General features: G+C 41.8%; 1 protein-coding gene across 1 annotated transcript in view; it reads left to right on the plus strand.

Moving 5' to 3' along the window:
• plxna2 (plexin A2) overlaps nucleotides 1–7797 on the plus strand; it is a 207933-nt gene that overhangs the window by 177728 nt on the left and 22408 nt on the right. The window lies entirely within an intron of this gene.

The raw sequence follows: 7797 nt of genomic DNA on the forward strand, positions 1-7797 counted from the left end.
CCCCCCCCCCCCCCCCCTCTGTTCTGGCATTAGGGAATCAGCTGCATGTAAATAATTTTTTTGTGTCTACCTGTGTCTGTTTGCATGTTGGGTGCCTTTAAAAAAAAGGATCCTAATATGCTGGTGCAATGAATAAAGCTGTGTTGGCTGAGATAGAATCCAGTGCGCTTTTTCAGGAGTTTAGTAGAAGTAGGGGTAGGGGTGTCAGTAGTAGTAGCTGTGAACATCTCTTACTCTGTTAAAATAATTGATTAGATATTTGGGGACAGCCCCATGCACAGTCCTAGGTACCATGCATCGGTAAATCTGAGAGACTCAGTCTTCTACTTTAAACTACCCAATAGTCTTAAAATCAGAAGCATCAAGATGAGATGTCATGGGGAGGGTCAGAATATGCCTTATAACCTTGTTTTGAGCAGTCAGTGCTTTAAATGTAAGGTCTAGCAATATGAGACTAGGGTCACTCTGGATGTAGTTCTAAGTGAATTACTAATGAGCTTACAGTCCCTGGGTCAGGTGTACGTGGCTTCAGGAGAGAGCCACCATGCAGTAAGATTGTCCAAGTCAACCATCCTACTTCCTGTTCTCATTTATATTACAGTGGGTTGAAAGCGCATCCCATGACATGTTTGAGTCGTTGCAAAGAGCTTTGCTTCTGTCGCTGCGCTGCTGTCATTGCATGCTTTTCCTTAGAGGGGAATATGTCCACAAACTAGCATGCCAGACCTTTTTAAAAAGAAAAAACAAACCTAATCTCACAAGCATTACAGACGATAGTGCAAAAACTGTTAGTAGTTCTATGTGTCATGATGTTTTAGCATGTTATCTTCATGACCCCTCAGTGACCTGCAATAGTAATCAAAGTTTAATGTGTTTAATGGATGCAAATTGTTGTTAATTTAAAGGCAGGGTTGGTAACTATTTCCAAAATACACTTTTTTACATATCATTTACATATTATACAGTGGTGTAGTCTACGTAATACGCGGGTATACGTAGTAAATCCAAAGAAAACTCCCGCATTTCCATATATCCTCTTAAAAATGCCCAATGACACGCGACAGCATACTTTCCATTGTAGTTTTGATATATTTTGAATTGTTTTACTTTCTTCACATTGGCTAAATAAAGGCATTTCCACCGTAAATTGGTGCATCAAAGAACATCCGAATACATGATATGAAGTCGTTGATGCTCAAAACTTCCCTGGGAGAGGACACCCAGACCCCCCACAAACCAACAAAGTATTAGTGTGTCTCTCAGTATTGTCTTGTCTGTGGCCCCAGACCATTCGTTCTCACTTAAGGCGCACATCTTCAAGAACAACTCACTAACATATACTTTTTTTAAAGTAAATAAATAATTTTCTAAAACCCTTTGCCAACATCCCACACATATTCACAGCTGCTCTAAAGTTTGCGTAGTGGCGCACACATTCTCGCGGCAAGTTTATTTATTTTTTGTACATCACATCGTGAAAACCGGCATACATAACCTTTTTGTGAGGCCCCCGGGCACCGTAGTTTTCAGCAAGCATTACTCTAACAGAAGCTAATGGTGTATTTACTGCTTTTAGCTGTAGATTTGGTGCTGTTAGCTACAGCAGCAGGGCGGTGAAGGAAGAGGCAACTCTAAATAAACTGTGGGATCACAAAGGAGCTCCTTTGTGTGGTTTTAATTATTTAGGGATATTATTTAGATTTCTATGGTGCAGACCAATAAGCAGGTTTTGGCTCAAACAGGCAATACTTGTTAATATGGTAAATTAATGGTCGGTTTGGGCCTTTATCTGGAATTTGTCTGGAAAGAAACTTGTAGATTATTACCAGACTTGTTCTTGTTCAAATCCTAACCTGCTGGTATCCTCAAACTGATTGACAGGCAACAAGCTCTGACACCAGACAACAACCGTAATCATGTAAATGTGCTGTATTTATATAGCGCCTACTGAAAGCGCTTTTACATCATACAGGAAACATTCATACACTGTGGCCAAGGCTGCCGTACAAGGTGCCACCTGCTCATCAGATAAACACTCACACACAATCACACTCCAATGCGCAGCATCGGGGGCAACTCGGGGTTCAGTGTCTTGCCCAGGGACACTTCGACAGGGGACTGCAGGGCCAGGGATTGAACCAACAACCTTTCGATTGACAGGCAACCACTCTACCGCTGAGCCACAGCCGCCATGTGAACCATGTCTGTTCACATGGTTAAAACTCCACAGCAACCAACCCTTAAAGCTTTACCGCAACTGGTATTCGGAGGCTGTGTTACAGTGTATAGTGCGTGTGTTTAGTATAGAGTGTAGGTACAGTATGTGCACATGATGCAGAGGGAAGCTATGGCACAGCAGCAGTGTGGTAGCAATGTGGTTCGCTCCAGTAAAGGAAGCCCTTAATAATTTAGCCCCGTTCTCTGCGGTGCGCTCCAGTCAGAAGATGGAGTGCCGTGCCATCACTAGCCACGGCGCACAGGGAAAAGCGGAGGACAAGAGGGACGACAAGAGGAAAAAATGAGGGGAAAGGTTGAGAACGTGGAGGAGGAGTAGGATTCAACAACAGAATTACAGTTCACGCAACTAATGGCCGTATTAATTCAGCCAATTAAATGGAGGATGGGAATGCTTTGCAGAGTATTTTCTTAAGTTACGTGGGCGGAACATTGAAGACGCTGCATGTAAAGTTGTTCTCTGATTATTATTAGCTGGCTGCCTCTCGCCGTCTCTGTATGCCTCCAACATGCCCATTTTCTGTATTCCTCTCACACGTACTCTGTCTCTCACACGGCCAGATTATCTCCTGATAGTATTTTCCTCATATTTGAGTGTTTAATTGCTGATGTACTATCTATACTTTATTGGAAATTATATTAGATTAGTTTATATCACTCTGCAGTCACCACAATCTTAGCTTAATGTAGAGTCCTTAGTATAGATATGGCCTTGATAGTTTTAGACTAAGTAAAAAGCAATGTGGCTCTTTCACCTAGTGCAGGGCTTAAGATAGATTGAATAAAATAACATCCCTTTTCTTCACCTATGTTAAGTGTCCGCCCAGATCTGATACATCCGCTGCATTTGCAGACAGTAGATATGACTTCATAGCCCCTACTACAGTAGGTCATAAATATGCATTTCACATGAATGCTTCATGAATTTCCATTCATTTGGGTCTCTGTTCCTTTCCTGAAAGAAGTGCTGAAGTAGAATATCATAGAACAAAAATAAAATGAAATGCATGTGATTGAGCAGGATTTAAAGGATCCTGACAGATATATATATAGGTAAATATAGGTAAAATCCTTTTTTTTAACCAGAAACAGCTCTGAAATCTGACCAAGCAATATTTTTTGCGCGTAAGCATCCAGCATACGTCAGGGGGTAAATGAATAGGTTATTTCAAACAGAGTGAATGTTGGAACAGTGGCAAAACAAAGCAAGACGGCTTATGATTTTTATGGCTTTGTCTGTTTGTGTGTGTGTCACTCTCTCTGTGTGTCTAAAGACAGTCAAAATCAGCACAAACCTGGGCTTTTTTTTTTTTTTAAATGTGTCCAGCTGCACTGTGGTCTTCTTGTATGTGATTACATGCCCGGCTTGACGCATTTGCTCGCATCACGTGCAAGAAATAGAGGCCCCCACCGGTATGAACGGACAGATTGGGTAACATGGGCACCGAAATGAAACAAGCTTACGCGCCCAGCGTGTTTTCTCTATTACTCTACACAAAAAGGTGGACCTCTGTAGAGATCCTTTCCCTAACGTTGTCAGACACTTTGAACAACAATCACAGCCTGCCACTGGCAAAACAAGCACTTTCCGCGGACCAAAATTGAAGATGCGCAATTGCCCAATAACTTACATTGTAGCTTGTTTTGCCGATGCCGACTGCCACGGTCTTCCTTAACTTTGGACCAGTTTCAAAGATTATTGTTCCCATCAGTCACTAAGACACACAAACATGGGACAATATTGTCAAGTTGAAAAAATACCAAGTTACCCTTTAACCAGTTACCGTGACCACAACAAATACAGCAGCCATTGGTGCAGATCATTGGCTGGTGGCTTGATGTATTTGAATGCCAGAGGGCAGTATTTATATGTTATCCTGTAGATGTCTGTGGTGCAGACTCTTTTTTTTCTATTTTGCCTGTTTGAAGTGCTTGATCCCATTTCGCCATCCATCTTGCCTGTCCGGTGAAAACACATTATGGCATGTACCTGGCATGTGCCTTTATGTAGCGGAGGTATAATACGTTCCTGGAACCACGTTTGAAGGGTGCACTCTGCTCTGCTGAGGCGTGTTGTATTTGAAAAGAAACTCTGGTCTCTTTGCTATTGAAAGATTTGAGGTGCCTTCCGCTTTCTTTGTCTTGATAGGGAAAGATTTTTAGCTCGCAGACACTCACGTTCTCCTAAAAGCTTTTTGAAAGCAATATCTAAGCTTTGGCAATGTGTTTGATTTCCTCACTCTCCAGTACACTAAGTGGAACTGGTGTCTTGGTGTTCTTTTTGTTGTTGTTGCTACATTAGTGAAATATTTTCACGCGCTCTTTTTCTTTCATTGTCCACACCCCTGACCCAACCTTCCTCATGGTTGTTGTCATTTCACAGTCTCTCTCTCTGTCTGCCCGTCCATTATTGCTGAAACTCTTCAAATGCTTGATGACCCCCACCAGAACATTCTATAAACAGCCAGCCACGTCTTTTTTCACATTAAACTACACTCTCTATTCTCTTCGTCTTCTTTTTAAGCTTTGCCACAGCCGCTCTCTTCACCCACTTTCTTTCTTCTTCTTTTCTTCATAATGTTCTTTTAATGGAATCACAGAACATTGCCTCTATCACCTTGAGACTTTTCAATCTTGTATTATTTTTTCTCCTCAGCATTTTTGTAATGAGATTTCCGCCCATGCAGAGCAATGGAGTACAGAGTTATTAAGAGAGCGTGTATTGTGTTTGGCATTAGTTTCATTGAAAGACATTCCATGGCTCGCTAATATAGGCCCCCTCCCCCCTCCGCCCTTGCTGCCATTACGACAGCAGAGATAGGGAGGATGCAAGGCCCCTCTTAAACACTATGTGGGATAATGAAATCCTGATGTTCATTAATGAAACTCAATTAATAGAAAGACGGAAGTGGAGGCAGATGAGGAGGAGGACAAGAAGGAAAAGAGAATGAGAACAAAGTGCCCCCTCCTCCTTTCCTCCCCCCCGACATTCAAAAGGAGAGATATTAAGGGGGAGTCAGCACAGCCCCCACAAAAAAAAGCTTTATTTTACTATCTTCTTTGGGACTTGCTGAGCTTATTAAAATGCTTAATAGGTTCCATTAACTTCTAACACGCTCAAGTCTCATATAAGCAGGGGGGAATGCATGGTACGGTAAGCATGGGGTGGGGTGGGGATAAGAGGTGAATTCTCGTAGAAGAAGGAGGCCAATTAGAGGGGGATTTGGGGTTTTGTCCACACAAAAAAAATACACAATATATTTTGGTTTGTTTAGCGTGGAAATACAGCCTTGGGCACTCACAGTGCCTTCTTATTGTGTTTTCAGATGAAGTTGTTTGTTGTCCAGCATTGTGAGGTTTAGCTTGTGAATACTGCATGTGTGTTCCTTTCTTTGTGTACCCTCACCTGTGTGTGTGCATGTCAAAATGACATAGAAGACCTTGTGCGTGTACCACCAAAGAGGATGCAGCCAGTCACACATGCATAAAAGCGTGGATCTTCAGCAATGTTTACTCCGTCATCCCCCCCTCCCACTGGCACATCACACTTCCAATAGGCTGTCACCCGGCTCTCCATCGTCCTCCAGTCTCGTTCTCAGAGGAATAGCCTAGGCGTGGGAGACAACATCAGAGCTCGGCCACACACCACTCATAACAAAATACAACCTCTGCTCCCGCTGTCCTGCTACTGTAAGAGAGTTTTTCTAATTTGCAGGTGAAAGAGCGAGGGAGAGAGAACACTTTATCTTAATTTTTTGAGACTGAAAGAATCACTTTTTCTAGTGTCAGTGACTAACCTGTTGTAACCTCCCCTGGCTCAGACAATCCTCCAGGGACTTGTGCTTTTTCCAGACCGTTGCTATAGCCCTCAAACACGACTTTATGCAGTTATCTCCATAATAGTCATAATTTCCCTTTAGGTCCATTCAGAGCCTGAATAGGTATAATCATCCCTGGCAATATTTAGCTCTAAGGGGACAAAAGCCTTCTAGCTTGCCTTAAATACCTGGCTGCTTCGATTCCTGCTAATCCCCAGTTCAGCACATTTTGCTCTATCCCATACAGCAGAGGAGTCAAAGTCATTTCCTGCTATATTAAGAGGGTCAGTTTTTTATAATGAGTTGCCAGTTTAAATGGCTCATCTACAATCTGCAGCCAGATGACAAGCACTGCTTGTGCTACAACACCTGCTAACAGCAGTGCAGTCACATATGAGACACTTTATCACGGCATCTTAACATGTGATTAGTGTGTGAAGAAGCTGTGTAAGAGCACCGAAAGCTGGCAGGCAGGAATGCAAGTAACACTGATTTCCATTGTCGATTATTTCCTTGATTGATCATTACGTAGTAAAGTTGTTTGATCTGTGAAATGTCCAAAAAAATGGCAAAAAATGACAATCAGTGCTTACCGAAGTCCCAAGACAACGTCCTCAAATGTCTTGATGTGTCCATAACTCAGAGACGTTCACTTCACTGTCACAGAGAAGTGAAGAAACCAGAAAAAAATTCAAAATTCACATCAGAAGCTTGAATCAGAGAATGTTTACATTTCGTTCTTAACCCTCGTGTTGTCTCCCGTAGACCAACATTTAGTTTTTGGGGGTCAAAATTTGAAGTTAAAACCTCCTTAAACTTTGGTCACTTTTCCCCAAGTTCTTTTGTTCATTTTTTGGGGACATTTTTGTAGTTGTTTTGAAGTTTTAAAGATTTTACTTTTTGACAAACTTTTCCTCAAATTCTTTCTCACTTTTTACAATGTCTTTGTCAATTATTCCTGCGTTTTTTGGACATTTTTTGTTGTTTTTTCCCTACATTTCTGTCCCTTTTTTCAGTGTTCTTAAAAATCTTTTTCGTAAAATACTATGACATTAAATAAACATTTTTTTTTTTTTACAATTTGGTTGAAGGAAACCCAAATTTCTTATTTAGAAACTTTTTGAAAATGGGTCAAATTTGACCCTGGGGACAACAGGAGGGTTAAGAAATGACTCGAAGCAGTTATCCAAATAGTTGGAAATTAATCGATTCATCTTTGCAGTTAAACTGGCTGGTAAAATCCATTTCCAATCCAAAGCAGTTTGACTATTGGTGTTTTTTTAGGCAGCATTTTTATTTCTGCCTACATGCGGGCTTGTGTCAAACAACGAAGGCAACAGCGCAGAAGCGTTATTTTATTTTGATTGCTTTTTTAAGAGGAGGTGGATGCTTGTTGTTGCTGCTCTTCACCTCAGGTGCTTGTCCACATGAGGTGCACAGACCAACTCTTTCATCTGTGCTTCATGCTCATTAACCAAACCCACCTGGCTGTTTGGTTTTCGGTCTCTTTTTTTTTGGATCCAACCTCTGTTTTTCTTATGTTCTATGATGGTGCTAATAAGGCATGGGGGGGATGTTTGTCTGGCATTCAGAGAAAGAAATGAGCGGGAATCATAAAAGAGGTACGCACGGTCCTCACATGTGCTCTGCGGAAGAAATAGTCCAGAGGTCAATGCACACTTGTGTGTTTTCATGCCCAATCGAGCCCAGCAGCAAGCTGCACCTCCATGCGTGATTGACTGGG

The sequence above is a fragment of the Etheostoma cragini genome, chromosome 7 (assembly GCF_013103735.1).
Source record: "Etheostoma cragini isolate CJK2018 chromosome 7, CSU_Ecrag_1.0, whole genome shotgun sequence".
In the NCBI taxonomy this organism is placed as follows: Eukaryota; Metazoa; Chordata; class Actinopteri; order Perciformes; family Percidae; genus Etheostoma; species Etheostoma cragini.